The sequence below is a fragment of the Varroa destructor genome, unplaced genomic scaffold (assembly GCF_002443255.2).
Source record: "Varroa destructor unplaced genomic scaffold, Vdes_3.0 BEIS01000001.1, whole genome shotgun sequence".
NCBI lineage: Eukaryota > Metazoa > Arthropoda > Arachnida > Mesostigmata > Varroidae > Varroa > Varroa destructor.
Window position 1 is genome coordinate 54,693,182 of NW_019211454.1, and position 15,299 is coordinate 54,708,480.

The following is a 15,299-nucleotide window of genomic DNA, read 5'->3' on the forward strand; positions in this document are numbered from 1 at the left end:
TAGAATGGAAACGTCGACACTGACGACGACACCACTACTCAGATTTATGATAAGGTGCCACCATTTGTCAAAACTTACTTCCTGTATACCCGTCTGCGCGAGTTAGTGCTTACGACAGCCGTACCAACATCATTGCTTATCAGCAGTTCACTGACGTGTCCGATGAGTGTTTGGACGTTTAGTCATATAAACATCGTATTTCTAGGCTTCGTTTGTGCTTGTTTATGCAGAAATAGGCAAATGATAAAAAGAAGGGCTGTGTGATCTTAATGTATGCAGTATCACCGTGCAACAGCCACAGTTTGTTATAAGTTTCTACACTCAATGCGATACCTCTCAATATCACAACAGCCAACTAATCGGACGCGTGAATATTCTATATTAAAGCTATGTAATGCTTTTTCTCTTCTTCAACGCCAATTTGAAAACAGCAGAAAGCTAGAAAAGCAAAAAATCTAGCACAGCTAGAGAGAACACAACCACCTGACTACTATTGCTGAATATAACAGCAAATACATATCCAGCGGGTGGGTGGGCGTGTGTTTTAACTATCTGCCCGTACGTTCTTTTTTTGTAAGATATTAAATGCAAAAACAAGACCCACAAGCGCCACTTGTGTACGGTGTATATATGTCTCTTTAAGCGCGTCGCCATGGTAACCATAACTGACGAGTATGCCGCGCTAGTTTGAATTTCAGCGTTTGTAAACACTATTACTAAATACTAAAATCAGGAAAGAAAACTAAAGAATTGAGGAAGATATGGTATTATCAGGGTTAATGGCTTATGTTTGTCATATTGTTTTTTGGTCCCTTCGCGTCTAGGAAGGCCCGCTCCGGTTAGATGATGAATGACGGCAAGTTTTTGAGGCTAAACCTAAAAATAGGTGATTCAAAGGACTTACATAGAATAAAGCGTCAGCGATACTAAATAGAATAGAAATAGAAAAAATAATATCACTAGTGCAATTTTAACATCCAGTTTAATAGGCGGCCAGACGAGTTGCGTTTCACGTTTCCATGCGCTCGGGCTCCATATACATTTGCTATGCGCAGTTTTTGCCTAAGGCGCAGCATCGTGGCAAAGTCATTGGGCCCTCTTGCATGATTTAAATTTAGCACGCTTCCACATACGTGTACATGCATTAGCATAGTGGGAGAAGAACAAATCTAAAGGATGGAGAACACCTAATGGGAGCTGTACGTCGTCTATACTCACCCGTTGTTTATTCTGCTGAAGTTAAAACGACAGAGAGTACAAATAGATTGAGGATAATCACGAAAATAACAAATTCTGCAGGAGTCCTTCTTAAGCTGCCCTGCTTCTTCCAACAGGATGACACTACCAGATTGAGACTCAATTTCTTTTGTTGATCCTTCAATGGTAGACTGATCCGTTTGAAAATCTGCACTGATAGAAGAGCGCCACTTAGCTCTTGAGGAAGCTAAAAACTAAGAACCGGAAGCTTCTACCAGTGTAATGGTCACAGTGGCAATAACAACAACGACAGCAACAAGGCGATGAGTGTCGCAACAAAATCTGGCTTCAACAGTAGCTTGCCCTGAAGTTCGCCATCAGAGGAGTGGGAAGGAAGCTTAAAAACGTGGAAGAGACCAGGCGAGGAGGGCCGCATCGTCTGCGGTCACGCTGACCTTGACCGCTTACTGTAAAAGCCGTCGCGTTGTTGTGTTCTTGGTTTTCGCTTTATTCGTTTGCAAACGTTATTGTTGTTGTCATCGCTATCGCTGTCGTTGTTGCCGTACCTCTCTGTATGCATATGTCTGAAACTTTTTGTGCCGCGGTGCTAGTACTTGTTCGTTATTTTTGGCAACACTTGACCGAGAATGCTGTAACCGTGTGTACCCCAAACCCTTTTCATTTTGTTGCTAGCCGTGCCGTTCGCGCGAGATGGATCGGACTGCAGTCGTTTTGTATCTGGTCCAGCGACCAAGTCAAGAAGAGAAACGAGGAACGTCGGCGATGGCCTTTGGATGCTAATGGTATGGCCAAATAAAACAACACAGTACATACGCCTTGCAGCAGCATTCGAGCCAATGCACATAGTCTGGCATGAGCAGAACAAAGTCCTATTGAAAAAAAACACGCGGTGGGACGGAGGCAGGCGACGAAATCGCAGCTTCTGAAAATTCCGAGACTATGATTGTGTTGCCTTAGGGTCAAGGGCAAAAAAAGACGCTAAAGAGCAGGATGTACTAAGGTAATACCGATGGCTGCTGCTGTTGCAGCTACGTTCTAACTCGATCGACGTTTGGATGGCTGCATGTGCTGGCTTACGGCAGAGTCTCCTTGCAATAATATCAGTAGCCCAGAGCAAGCAGCTTGCTACTGTGTAGCCTGCAGGAGATGCCGAATGTCGCGTTGCTTAGAACATCATTCCGATCACAGCACTACATACACACCGTCACGGGAAAGATCGTCTGACGAAGAAGCACGAGGGAGGGAAGAAAACAAAGACAAATGCGGTCCCCGACACATTTGCGGTTAGTGTCATTAGTTTTATGAGAAGGCATCAAAGACAACTAATTTATGCACTTGGTGTAGTTGACAGCAAAGGAAAGTTATACCGTTTGAGAAATTCCTCTGGGGGGTGTACACAGTGCATAAATGAGCCCCCAACAAAGGAACAGTTTGCTCATATTTGCGGCAGCTGAATAAGCATAAAAAGTTTCGTTATATACTTCAATTTGACTGTTACGCTTTTTGTCAACTCTCTTTAGGAGAGCTAACAACCGGAAGGAGTAAATGCATAATTACCAAAAAGCACGAGGTTGGTCACTTCTCTGCTGGGTCACGAACCTTATGTCTTAATTGTTAAATGATTTGATGATATATAAGAGCAAACAAACTAATTGTGGTAGCGCATGTGAAAGCCCGAGTCGGAAGAGTTGTCCAAGCTCCTGAAGTTTTGACCTGAAAAAGAAAGCCTATTTAGATATTATTCCCCCAATTTGTGCTGTATTATAGTTTTGCTAACGGAGTCACTCGATCGTTCAGCGCTATTTGCGAAAAGGCTTGGCTATATTTGACTCTGTGTTGGAACCACTGACCAGCTAAAATTGGTGAGGCCCGGCCTGTGGGTAGCAGCGAATAGTGGTGCAACGAAAAAAGCGTGTTAGTTTGCCTTAGCTTCCGTTCCCTTGGCTTTCTTTCCTATTTTTCTTTGCGTCTTAGCCCTTTTTCGTTTTCACTGTCGCTTGGTTACCCTATCGATAAAGCTTGTCGTCTCTAGTGAAGAAAGCGCCAAGGTGAAATCGCCGCGTCACCGCCATCGCTACTGGTGATGCTGGAGCCGCAAACTTCTCACGACCTGCTCTCAACTCAAGCTTGAAGAGAACTTCGACGAATTTCGTTTTCGACTTCTACTCTTCTTACTGCGCCACCATTCAAAGTCCTCTATAGGCACCTTCCGCCTCTGTGCACTTCAACGTGTAACTGCCTTGGCACCAAGAGTAGCAAAAGCGGCAGTTCATTCGTTCGTTTTCCTCACTCCGTTCTACTCTCTCGCGCAGGCTCAGCATCGTAGCCAACAGCCCGAACTTCCAACTGCATGAGTTCAAGCTTTTTTCCTCTATTCCAGTGCCTGACTTTACTTGTTTCTACAGTTTTCTTACTCAGCTAGTTGGATCGCACACTGAAGGACCAATGTTTAGGCCTCGTTCCCGTCAGCCTATAAACATCAATTCCTTTCCTTTTACCCAGTGGAAAGACGAACACGAAAAAAGCTGAGAAGAGCTCCAAATTAGAACTGTGGTACGCCAGAGCCTTCTATTTCCGTGAGGGAGTCGAATGTATACATAAGAACATACATAAATGTGTGTATAGAAAAAGAGAGAGAGAGAACTTAATCTAGACATTTCGACGGTCGGGTGTTCCCCGTAATGAACCTGAGGTTCCTCATTTTGGCTATATCAATTCCATTTCGAGTTAGCTTCGTACCGCAATCGCTCGCCCCATTATAATAGACATCTACAAACACTGGATTATGTTCTATAGAATATGTGGAGTGTACGACTACTAATCGCTTCAATCTTATATTAAAGATGAATAGCACCTCGCATTGGAACAGGGTAGTCAACTGACCTATTAGCTAGCATTACTATGGTCACAACGTTGTTGGTATAGGCCACTAGTGCCAATAAGTGGAATCAACTTAAAACCTGCTTGAAGACGCTCCCATTGCGACTTTGTAGAACATCTCTATTTAACCAATATCATCCATTTAACTAGCCTTTAGGCAAACTCTGTTTGCTCCTATTTATATCTAATTTGCTTTCTTAAAGCCTTTGTTAGGAGATTCTTTGTAAGTATAAAAATTAATGACTCGTTTACCAGTTTACTCCATCCATGCACTAAAACCGTACACTTAAGATTGAATATGTATGCAAATAACATTTAAATGCATTTTGCCACTTCGCGTGCCCCCTTCTCTTTCTGGCTCTTTCTGGCCTCCTGCAAGTTTGCGCCCTCTAACGTTAAGCAAGCCGACTTTATCCTCAGAGACTCCATTAGGCGTACCGCCGCGACATAGTACCACGCTTGGTTGGATGCATTGTTTCGCATGGTAATAATGCCAACAGGTTCCTGACAAAGAAGTAGAAACGGCAGAAAACCCAATGGCGATGACGTTCTAGCTTGGCAAGTCTACTAGGCAAGACGGTGCTGCAGCAGCACTCCGACACGGCGGTAGTCACTCCTGAAGTGGTAACGTTTTTGGTCACCTTTAGCCTTTCGATTCGGCGTCCAGGATGAATACATCTGAGCCGACTTGGCTCAGTGCAGGCATGCTGCGTTCCTTCCCCATCAAGACTATTTCCTCAGCTGCTGCAGCCGCTCTCCTTTGCTCTTCTTTTCCGTTGACTCGTCGAACTCGCTTGTCCTTGCAGTAGTGCTATTGTAACGCTCTTTCATGTTAAGCCCCACCTCCAGTCTGTTGCCCCTGCGCACACTTTCCGAAGGACAGCAGTACGTTACTTTCATGACGATCCCCTTTTGACTCCAATGGGAGCGTCCGCTTCTGCACCAGAAGTGCTGTTCTCTTTAGCCTTTTCTCTCTATTTTTGAACTCGGGCTTCTAGCTCCTAGCCGGGATAGACAAGTAAGTATGCGTCCCCATTCCTAGGCGCCTTCCTGGGATACGAAAGCCGCCTGCAGCTTGTTGTAAAGCGACGCCATTGTGGCGAGTAATAAGGTGCTACGTGTGTTGTAGAGTAAAGTAACTCACAGCAATACATCGAGGCAGCGAGGTGCTACTAAACAAGGGGGTCATGTTGTAGTTTGTTTTTGACCCTCGCAATAGTTCTTACTTTCTCGTGATGTTCTGAAAAAACATTGGCTAGTAAAAAGTACGATCACAGTGGCTATGACGTAGCATACTGTCGTAGTGAAGTGAGAAAGGGCAGATTGCAGGTCAAGAAACCTCTTGGAGTATTGTGCTTGCACATACTCCATTTACGATCGTTCACTTAACTTTTACCTATTTCTGTAAAGGGACGCATCCAACTTAAAGCTTTGCTTGCTTTCTGTCCGTCCCTCTTCGTTAGGCGCACCTTCTTGCCGCAACACTAGCCTACACGCGTATCTACCTCACTAGCTGCGATTTTGTGAAGGGTTATAACACGACCTCTACTAACGCAACACGAAGTGCAGTACGGAATTATTGCTTCTAAGGCCGTTTCTCGGATCCGCCGTCGCGGTACTACGATCCGCACATTTTGGCGAAGTCGTAGTGAAAAGTTCATTTAATGTACACTTCTGAAGATAGAAAAGCACGTGCTCAAGACACAGCAAAGTGAACCAGGAAGTCATCAGATGGGAAACGAGATTAGCTCGAATTTGGGCACCATAATGACAATCTAGAAAATGGACTAGAAACAGCATAAAAATAACAAAAACAATAACAAATCAGACCAACAACGTGTTGATTAGAGTAGCCTACTAACATGACTATAATTAATACGTATACGCAGACGATTTGAATTTTATTTTTTCTACAAGCGTTTCCTTTTTTGACACAGCCAAAATATTCGATGAATACAACTTCTATGCCAGATATTTGCGGCCCAGTCGTTCAGGGGTTTTTTTGTGTACATGTGCGGCAGAGTGATAAGTTCGAAAAGTAAAGGTCCTTTGAAGGTATCTACAAGGACACAGGGCCTATTGTTACTAGGAATGAGGATATTCAATGTTATATACTAAGCTTCGAGGAAAAAAATGTGACAGATGTGTCTACATACTACGCGGTAGTCTTCTTGGCAACGTAGCAGCCTCTGACAGCCAATGAAAACATTTACGAATAGAAAAGGCGAAAACTGCTCTACTCGCAGGTTCTTCCCTAAAAATATCTACAACTTCTAAAGTTGACATCTACTAAAAACATCATACGCTACCTGCCTCAGTGATTTTCAGATACAGGTAAAGCAGGCGCTTTAAAATCTGGCGCCGCATTTCAGATTCAAGTAAGACGCATCGATACAAAAGTTTTTCGCAGGCTTCACAGGTTGTTTTATCACAGAGAAAACGGAGGAAGCCTATAAAAGTGCAAAACCTTTTGAGATTTGCGTGGGGAAAATCAAACAAGACGTTCGTGTCTGGTGACTTCATGTCGTCGCTGGAACTCTTTGGAAAGCAACGAAGCAATGGGTCTCGTGACAGCGTACTGCTTTTACCGGCCGTTTCCCATCACTACCATTGCCCGTTGCTGTTAAAATTTCAATGCACTCTCATACATACATATAAGTTTCAGTACTCAGCGCAGACGCAATGAGAATACAGCAAAAAACTAAGGGTATGAAAAGCGCAAATGCGTTGAAAATAGGCCTAAGTTTTGCCCTATTCCTCATAGCTCTTGAATGCATTACGCAGGAACGTCGATATAGTGGAGTGTATAAAGTACACAGAGTCTCTCAGAAGACTACGATTGACTTGCTCCGCATGAACAGCAACAGCAGCAGACAATTTCTGCTCAGCACGAATTATGGCAATAGGACGACGGCCGATTTACCTACGTTAGTAACCTGTCGCCTGCTAGCAATGTTGTCTGTCTGTTTTTATAGAAACGTGTATATCAACGTATGTCTACAGAAACACAAATTAAAGTTTATTAAACATAAACGCTCGAATTTCTATAGACGCGGCCGTACTTATGCAAAGAGCAACAAAAACGTCCTGATAACAATAAAGTGTACAATCGTATCGTTCTTGTTACGTGCGCGCGTGTTATACTGTAATCGTGAGAATCGACAAGAAGTTTCTAAGATTATTTTATTACATATCCAACCCATAAAATGCGTCGTTACCAGTGGCTGAGCAGAAGTTATTTAGGATACTAGCTTTATAGCAGCCAAATCGGCCGGACAATCGGCCAACTAATTAGCCAATCAGCTTCCTAAGCAGTCATGTGTCGAGTAAACACATGATACCACGGGTGTGGCTAGACCAGACAAAAGAAACTCGGCACAATTGAAAATACGTGTCTCTCCCGCAGTGATGTCGATGTAGTCTTAAGGCATCAGGTGTTGCAAAAACATGTTTACCTCCTCCAAGAGCAGCTTATAGGAGCTTAATTCAGCGCGAAGGCAATCTCTCGGCCCAGCTAGTCACTAACAGATCAGCTCACACCGAAGTAGAAGCCCTCACAGACGATGCGTGAGTGCTCTTGCGTGTATGCATACGAAGCAGCATGAAAAGCTTCGGCGTGTCAACATTTGACAGCACTTCTTCTTTGTTATTTGTAACTGGGTGGGATCTTCGGTGTGGCCGGTAAAGGGGCTTAGCTGAGCTCAAAGCTATACCGCACCAACTGGTCATGTCCTGTGAACCTTTCGATATCTACGACGATCACGCAGGGTTTAGCAGATGCAGACCGATACGGACCTGCTAGAACCCTCTGTGCAAGGCTCCTTGTGCCAGCGAGCGTTTATGGCCCCGAAATCGTCTGACCTAGTCCGCCACCGCTGCTCTAGTTTTTCCTACGGATCCTTGCCTCTTCTTCATGTCCTTAGTCTTTCTATTTATTCCATGAGATGAATGAGATGGGTCTGCGCCGTACTTCACCACAATCTGCTTCCGTAAGCTGGTCGTCGACCTTCATTTGTCCCACTATTTTTTTCGATCAGACTGGATCTCAGTCAAGAACTTGTCTCGACGACAGATGCCACTGATACTATCGTTGTTAGCATGCGTAGTCCGATTCCAGCTCTCTTCAACGTTTCCTTCGAGTGTCAAGTTGCATTTACTAACATCGTAGAAACCATTACCTACATACACCAACCGGTATACACCGACACATGTATACATAGATGTGCATTCCGCGACGCTCACAACCGTATAAGCACACAAGTAGCAAGTGTAACGTTTTCTAGCAGACGGCGCTCTTCGGCATCATGTCATACCTATAGCTGCGTGCCCTCTGCGCGCGTGAAGTCGGGATAACGGTGAATAGGCAAACGGAACGAAATCATGTGTTTATAGTCTCGTCTCCAGAGATTCATGTCCATGAAGCTGGCAGACAGTGCTGATATTGCCTTCAGCAGATGGTGCTAACCTGACCGCCGGCTGCCACAGGTATCGTGTGCCATGCCTTTAATGCTCTGACAAAACAAATACACATTAAAAGCACGTCTGTACAGGAACAAAGTAGCTGGCAAAAGATACAGCTACGAACTTGGCCCCATTCCAGCGGTTAGAGCCCTTCCTCTGATGTCCAATGTGGCTATCTCACGGGACCTTCGTTGACCCGGTCTTCTGTGTAGCTACGAAAAAGGCCTACGTGCAGCCTTGCCATAGATACAAAAACTCAAGGCTTCCTTGGCACACACGACGTAAGCACGCGTTGTGACTTTGTAATGGCAAAAGACATCTTCCCATAGCAAAGCGATTTTTACAAAGATTTGTTTGTCCGACAGTTGTCGTATGTGTCGTTTACTACAGATATAGGGCTGTATCATTTGCAGGTTAGAATTATAACGATATTATTCACCTAAACGATGCCAACAGCACTAAATTGTAATCTTCTTTCCTTCAGCGAACGAGACCAAATACAGTATTTTCTATAAATAAACTATTGTCTACAGAGCTACGCTTAGCTATACGTGACTCTGTAGTGCGCAGAACTGCAGTGTTTGCACCAGGAAGATCATGATGAGCGCATTTATCAATATTATTTCAACAATTGCAGTAGGAAGAAAAGACCATGATGCTGTTACGACTCTCCTTCTATGTTTCTACCAAAAATCGCTGAGTTCTACCTAGAAATGTACGGAAATTTTTGCCAAATCGAACAATAAATCTCATGCAAATTGGCGGACGAACATTTGCTAAGTGGTTAATTGTATGTGCGGAACTATACGAGCATTGTATCATCCTGAGTAAAGGGCAGATAACTCTCTGCCCTAACACAAGCTGAGTTTTTCATACCTTTGCTACTGCAGTGTCACTACTTGGCAGACGAATCAAACCAACCCTAGAGCACAACCCTAAAACATATTTAGAAAGTAATATAGCTCATTGCGCCAAAACAGGTTTTAATAACGAAAGCTTAATATCGATATGGCTCCTTTATTTGTAGCCATAACGTTCATATATTTCATTACGATCGACCACTGGTACTGACCTGTGTGGTTAGCTATTTAGGACATATATGGTTTGACCTGAACGTATTAGGCCGCAATAAGGATACATGATAGCATACTTCAGACAGCGGACTACTACCAAAAGTCATTTTCTTAAAACTGGGAACCAAATCCGAACTTCGCTTTTAAAGTAAGTGCGTTTATTAGAAAAGGAAACATATGGAAACGTTAGGAAAACTCTGAAAAACAAGGAAATGGAATCTGTTATAAATGAGCTCCACTCATTTGTTCTCTAAACGACCCAGAAATACGTAGTAGTCAATTCAATAGATAATGGTCTTTACGACAATCGCACATTAGGGCTAAGCGACGTTCCTTCACCTAGCTTCTTCCTAAACTAAATAAGAACCCAAAAGAAGTAACTGCAGTTTTTCTACGCGCGATAGTTATGAAATTTTTTCAACACAGATTCGTTTATATCAAATAGCAAAAAAAAAACATAGTCCAAAAAGATGACAGGTTCTGAAAATGTTTTATCGGACTTCAAGTCAAACTTGTTTAGTCTTTATTTTTTAACTGGGATCATTGCATTAGTCAGATTAAAATATTCTTGGGACACACGTGATACCCCGAGATAGGCGCAAAGGAATACTGTGTGGCCGGGGACCGAGCAAGCAAAGCGTGCCTGCTCTTTCTACTACCCGATGCCTAGGTAAGATAGTTAATCCTGCACCGAGCGATAGGAACAGAAAACTCTATTTAGAATGGCGATCTTCGACCCTTCCAATTCATGCTTCTACAGCGTAGAGTATCTCAAACATAACTATTGTAAGTACCGCATAGAACTGTCTTCCGTTTTTCACTGAAGTTGTTCTCTTATCAAGTTGCCCTGGCCTCTAGCGACTAATCGAGTGTCGAAACAGACCAGCAACCCCATATTCTGTTTACCGTTCCGACTGAACTACACATACTAGAATCACGTACCATGTAGGCATGGTCACAACTAATCCGTATCATGATACAAGCGAATCAGCAGCTGAAACGGGAATACGCGGCAATGGCTATGGACAACAACTCGAGTATGCATTTACCAGAAAGAGATATATGACTAAATCAAAGTGGTCAATTAGGCCACATGCGCCTACGTAATGAGTGGCATTTTGCACAATGCCCGTATTACTGGCTGGCTACCTGAACCTGATAAATGGGATTAATTCTCGGATCAGCCTTGGAACCTAACCGCTAGCGTCGGACTTCAGATCGGAGCAAGGAATGAAAAGCACTGGCACTTTTGACACTCTAATCAGATCAGCAAATATTGGTTCTGCCCATCATGATGTCAAAGTTAAAAAAATCTCGTTGACCACGGATGGCAAGATGAATCCTTCGATTCCCAGATGGCAGCGCGAAAAATTCTCTTCATAAAAAACAGCTACGATGAATCTTACAGCCGAGGGCAAACTGAACTCATGATTTACTATTAGAGACATCAATGAGCTTACGATAGTACAAGACGTAGTGTCAACTTTAAAGTCAACTGCATCGGAGGTACAACAACCTAAAGCAAAGTTCTAAAAGTATCTGAATGGCGGTAACCGCCGCAGGAAAACTCAAAGCGGCGAAACTATTTAAACAAAGTAAATTTCAATTCGGATGTGTTACGTGTAATACTAAGGAGCTACTATTTAGAATAGCTTAGAAAGTAAAAGGCCGCAGCGACGCGTTACAAGTTTAGTAAAGAAAACCACGTGTACAGGATTTACCAGAATTAAATCGAACGAAATATAGGAGTTGAGGCGGCCGCTGAGGGTACTTTAGATATCAGTGCTTCCCTATGGGAAATCGGTGTTCTACTATTTGCGTTCAGCCTCACTCTGCTGCAGCCCAAGTATGCGATTACGTCGAACTACGACGGGCGAACAGCCTCTGTGGACATCATTCGCGAAAAAGGAAAGATACTAGTATTTGGAAAAATGTTAATCAGAGGAAAGATCATTCTCTCTGAACGACGTTTCATTCTAAGAAAATATATAACACAAGCGTAACAAAAGAACGAACATATGCAGAAAGTTGACGAGAACTTAAAAATTATATTCAATATTCAAGCTAAAACCATCAGTGTTCGACAAGCTCATGATCTCTCTATGATGGGTGGAAATCCAGATACACTTATTCAAGCAACCACGTTTCCTGTCATGCAAACGTCGTGTTAGCAGTAGGGGCAACACTATGTTAGGCTGAAAGCTCGCTCGATTACTTACACTGTTTTAAGCAAAAATTCTACGAATCCAATTGAGCTGATACTATATTTGCATATGTCTCTGTCGTAGTGTCAGCATCATCATAACAACATAACGTAATCAACATGTGACATATGAAACATGTAAAAATGGGCATAATTCAAGAAAGCTTTGGTAAATTAAGTAGGCACCTGATACATGTTAGGCAATTTGTGAAGCCCAATTCAATTAGTTAAGGTTTCCGGATTTAACATAGTAATCGCTAGTCATGACTGAACAGTGAAGGCCCAAAACAACTTCAGAATGCATTCTGTTCAGTTACATACGGTCGTGCTTTTGTTTCCTACCAGTGTTTATGTGACCTGACTTGTAGACTGGCTTGTTTGCAATTTCCTCGAAGGTAACATTTTCGATGAAGGTTAAAACACGATGTCCGATATCGTACGTTTGAATGTAAAAGGGTCCTTTTCGCACCGTATGTTTCATAATGTGTACCTAATGGATTACCTTTTTGATGGAAAATCTATACCACAATACTCGTAGAGTTCGGAATTTTTTTATTCACTAGAACGACGTTTTTACCGCATTTTTTTTGCATATATTGGAAATGGGCAGGTTTACATCGGTATGTTGATTACACAAGTATGTGGCAGAGCAACTCTTGGCGAACTTTTGCGGCAAACCGGAAGGCGTGACAGGTCAGATGGGCCATCCTATCTGTCAGCTGCTTTTTTTCTTTAGAATGAGGTAAGGTTGTTTTAGAACGAAGACAGTTAATGAGATTGACCCACGGCCTGCTATTAATCTTATCGAGTAAAAATAACACTAGCTTTAGTGCTTTAGAAAGGCCTCGAACTTATCCACAAGAGCAACCGGGTTGCTCTACAGCATCCACAAATCTGACGTGCAGGTCGGAAAAATGACCGAAAGTACGCCTCAACGTGGAGCTATTAGGCGGGAATCGTTGCTAAACAAACATGAAGCTACACAAGCCTTTGAAGAAGTGCACCTGAAGTAGGACGTCTCTGATCCACTTTCTTAAGCCCACCATTGAAGCATTTACTGCATGCTACGTGTTCAGTCCTAGTTCCCGGCGTTCACCAAAGTCCCATGTATATATATATATATATATATGCGTTGATGAGTGCATCGTACGCATATATGTGAGTGCCGTGTCGTCTGCTTTTATGAAAATATAACAGGTATGTCAGTCATACAGAACCGAATAAGTGAGTTGATGTTTTTATTCTATTTCCCATTCTGTTTTTCTGAATCCTCCTGCCTTTGTCTTAGCTCGCTAATCTATGGCTTGCAGTTCATCTATAACTCACGCGTTACATCTGTCTACCTATTCATTCAACCTAGAAAATCGCCCGCCGTTGGTAGTAGTCGTGAAGAACGCGCGTTAGCTGGAGTGAACGTGGTTCGTTTCCTGACTCTCAGCCACTGTGTTCTCATCGTCTCTATGTATCTCTTCATCCTTCGAAGCCCGCTTCGCTCCGCCTCAGCTGCTAGAGCCATTCAAGCTTTGAGCGGTTGAGGTATCATCGCCAAGGAAAACTGGATCTCTTACAGGTCCTACTGCACCTTATACATCATACAAGGGTGGTATGCCCAAGTATCTGCCTAGGCAAGTTGTAAGCTAGGCAAGCCGGGTAAACGAGGAAAAAGGCATTAATGAGTACACATACAATAACAGTCGGTCATGTGCCGGCCGTTTCCCATATCCGCTGACAGCATCCGTCGTCAACCGCCGCATCTCTTTTTCTTTATATCTATCTATCTCTCTGTATTAGTTTTTGTACTATCACCAACTTTCCGGTATAACATTGTTGACCCCGTGCCCCCTACCAGTTTCCTTTGGCTTTTTCTATAATGATGTAAATGTACGAATCGTGTGATAGGGTTAGGACCACAACGCTTCCAGCATAGATAGTCATGAGGGTAGAAATAGGGAACGGGAAGAATAGAGAAAAATCATGTGAGATTTGTACATTCTAGCTTCTGCTTTCTCTTTCAAGGGAAATACGTGGGGCTTATACGTGAGGAATTTCCACGGTCTACCCGTTGTGGCTCATGGATTGATTCAGGCTGCTCGCTGTTATTTTGTTGGTGCTCCGTGTAAGCCCTATGGTGCACGATCTTTTCGCGTAATGTGCATGCCTCTGCCGACGACCCCATAGAATGACACGACAGCGCAACGGTACGATAGAAGGGATCTATAGGAAGAAAACGCCGCTTTTGACCTTTTCCGATGCCGTCGTTTGCAGGGTTCTACACGCATACTTCGCATCTTGATTTCGCCGTCGCTCTTTCTGTCAAGCGAGCCATATTGTTTATGAATTCGACAATTCGAAGGCAAATAATACGTGTGCTTTCGGAGCCATCCAGGCAGAAACCGACTATGTCTCATCTAGCTCGTGTGATACAGCAAACAAGAAAATTTAATTGTTCTTCGCTGAACTAAAAGACTATTTGAGATCTCGGCGGTTAGCCATCAGGAAAAAGCAGCATGGATCATCGAGTTTCTTCATATACATTGAAGGATACATTATCTGCCAAAGCACATCACAGTGTTTGGGTATCTAACGGTATACAGGTGTTTGGAAATTCACCCTTTATGTGTAGCTTATTTTCACTGTAATAGTTCCATCCTTCTACTATTGACAGTCGGTTTCCCACAAAAGGCGGGTGGAATCAAAGTACTAGTTAGCCAAAATCAAGTATAGAAGCAGCAGTAGCAGCGATTGGCTAACAGCTGGCAGTATTAAGGCGTTAAGATAGAGGTCCAGTGAATGAACGAAAGCCGTACATTTTGGTCTTGTAAGTATATGTTGTTCTATTTCGAGTCGAAAATCTGCGAATGAAATCGGTGTTTGTGTGGTTGTTGAGTTACAGAAACAGGGGGGCAAATGTAAAGCGCTTTACCGAACGCCTCATTCTGCTAACACATGTAGTCGAAGTAGCCGTACACACAGCAGCCACAATTTCTGTACTAGTTGGAACCCCGCCCATTAACGTACTAAGGCGCACGATCGCTTACCCGCCATAAATCGGTAGAAGACTTAAAAATTTAAATCGACCAGCCAGCAGCTCAGCTCAACGTCGCCACTGCCACGCCCTGCGCTGTGTGCACCAAAGTCCAACCTACCCCCTTGAATCCTATAATGAATCCCACGAGCTGGCAGGAACTTATGCCATGCCAGGTATACTACCTCCGACCGGTCCTACCGCTACGAAAGAAGGGCAGCGAACTCCCGTAACGTCTGGCGCTAGAACAGTCAGTGCGAATAGACAGGGGCTACATGACAGGGTTCCGGTCGGCAAAAGGCTGTCCGAATGTCTCTAAAATAGGAAAGTTCCCAGTTTTCAGTCTAACGTCTCAAGCGAGACGTCGCCGAATACTAGCGGCCACAACTGCCACTTTGTAGAAAAACCACCAGCTAAAGACAACTACATCCCTTCTACT

The 15,299-nt window shown here is 43.5% G+C and overlaps 1 protein-coding gene across 3 annotated transcripts in view; it reads right to left on the reverse strand.

The window, feature by feature from the left end:
- The window catches only part of LOC111249096 (uncharacterized), a 110,068-nt gene that overhangs the window by 72,421 nt on the left and 22,348 nt on the right, over positions 1-15,299 (reverse strand). Inside the window, exon 2 of one of the 3 annotated variants that reach the window (XM_022802487.2) lies at positions 2,776-2,931. The exons of the other annotated variants lie outside the window; for them this stretch is intronic. The gene's annotated coding sequence lies outside the window, so the exon portion shown is untranslated. The remainder of the gene's footprint in view (positions 1-2,775; positions 2,932-15,299) is intronic. 3 annotated transcript variants of the gene reach the window in all.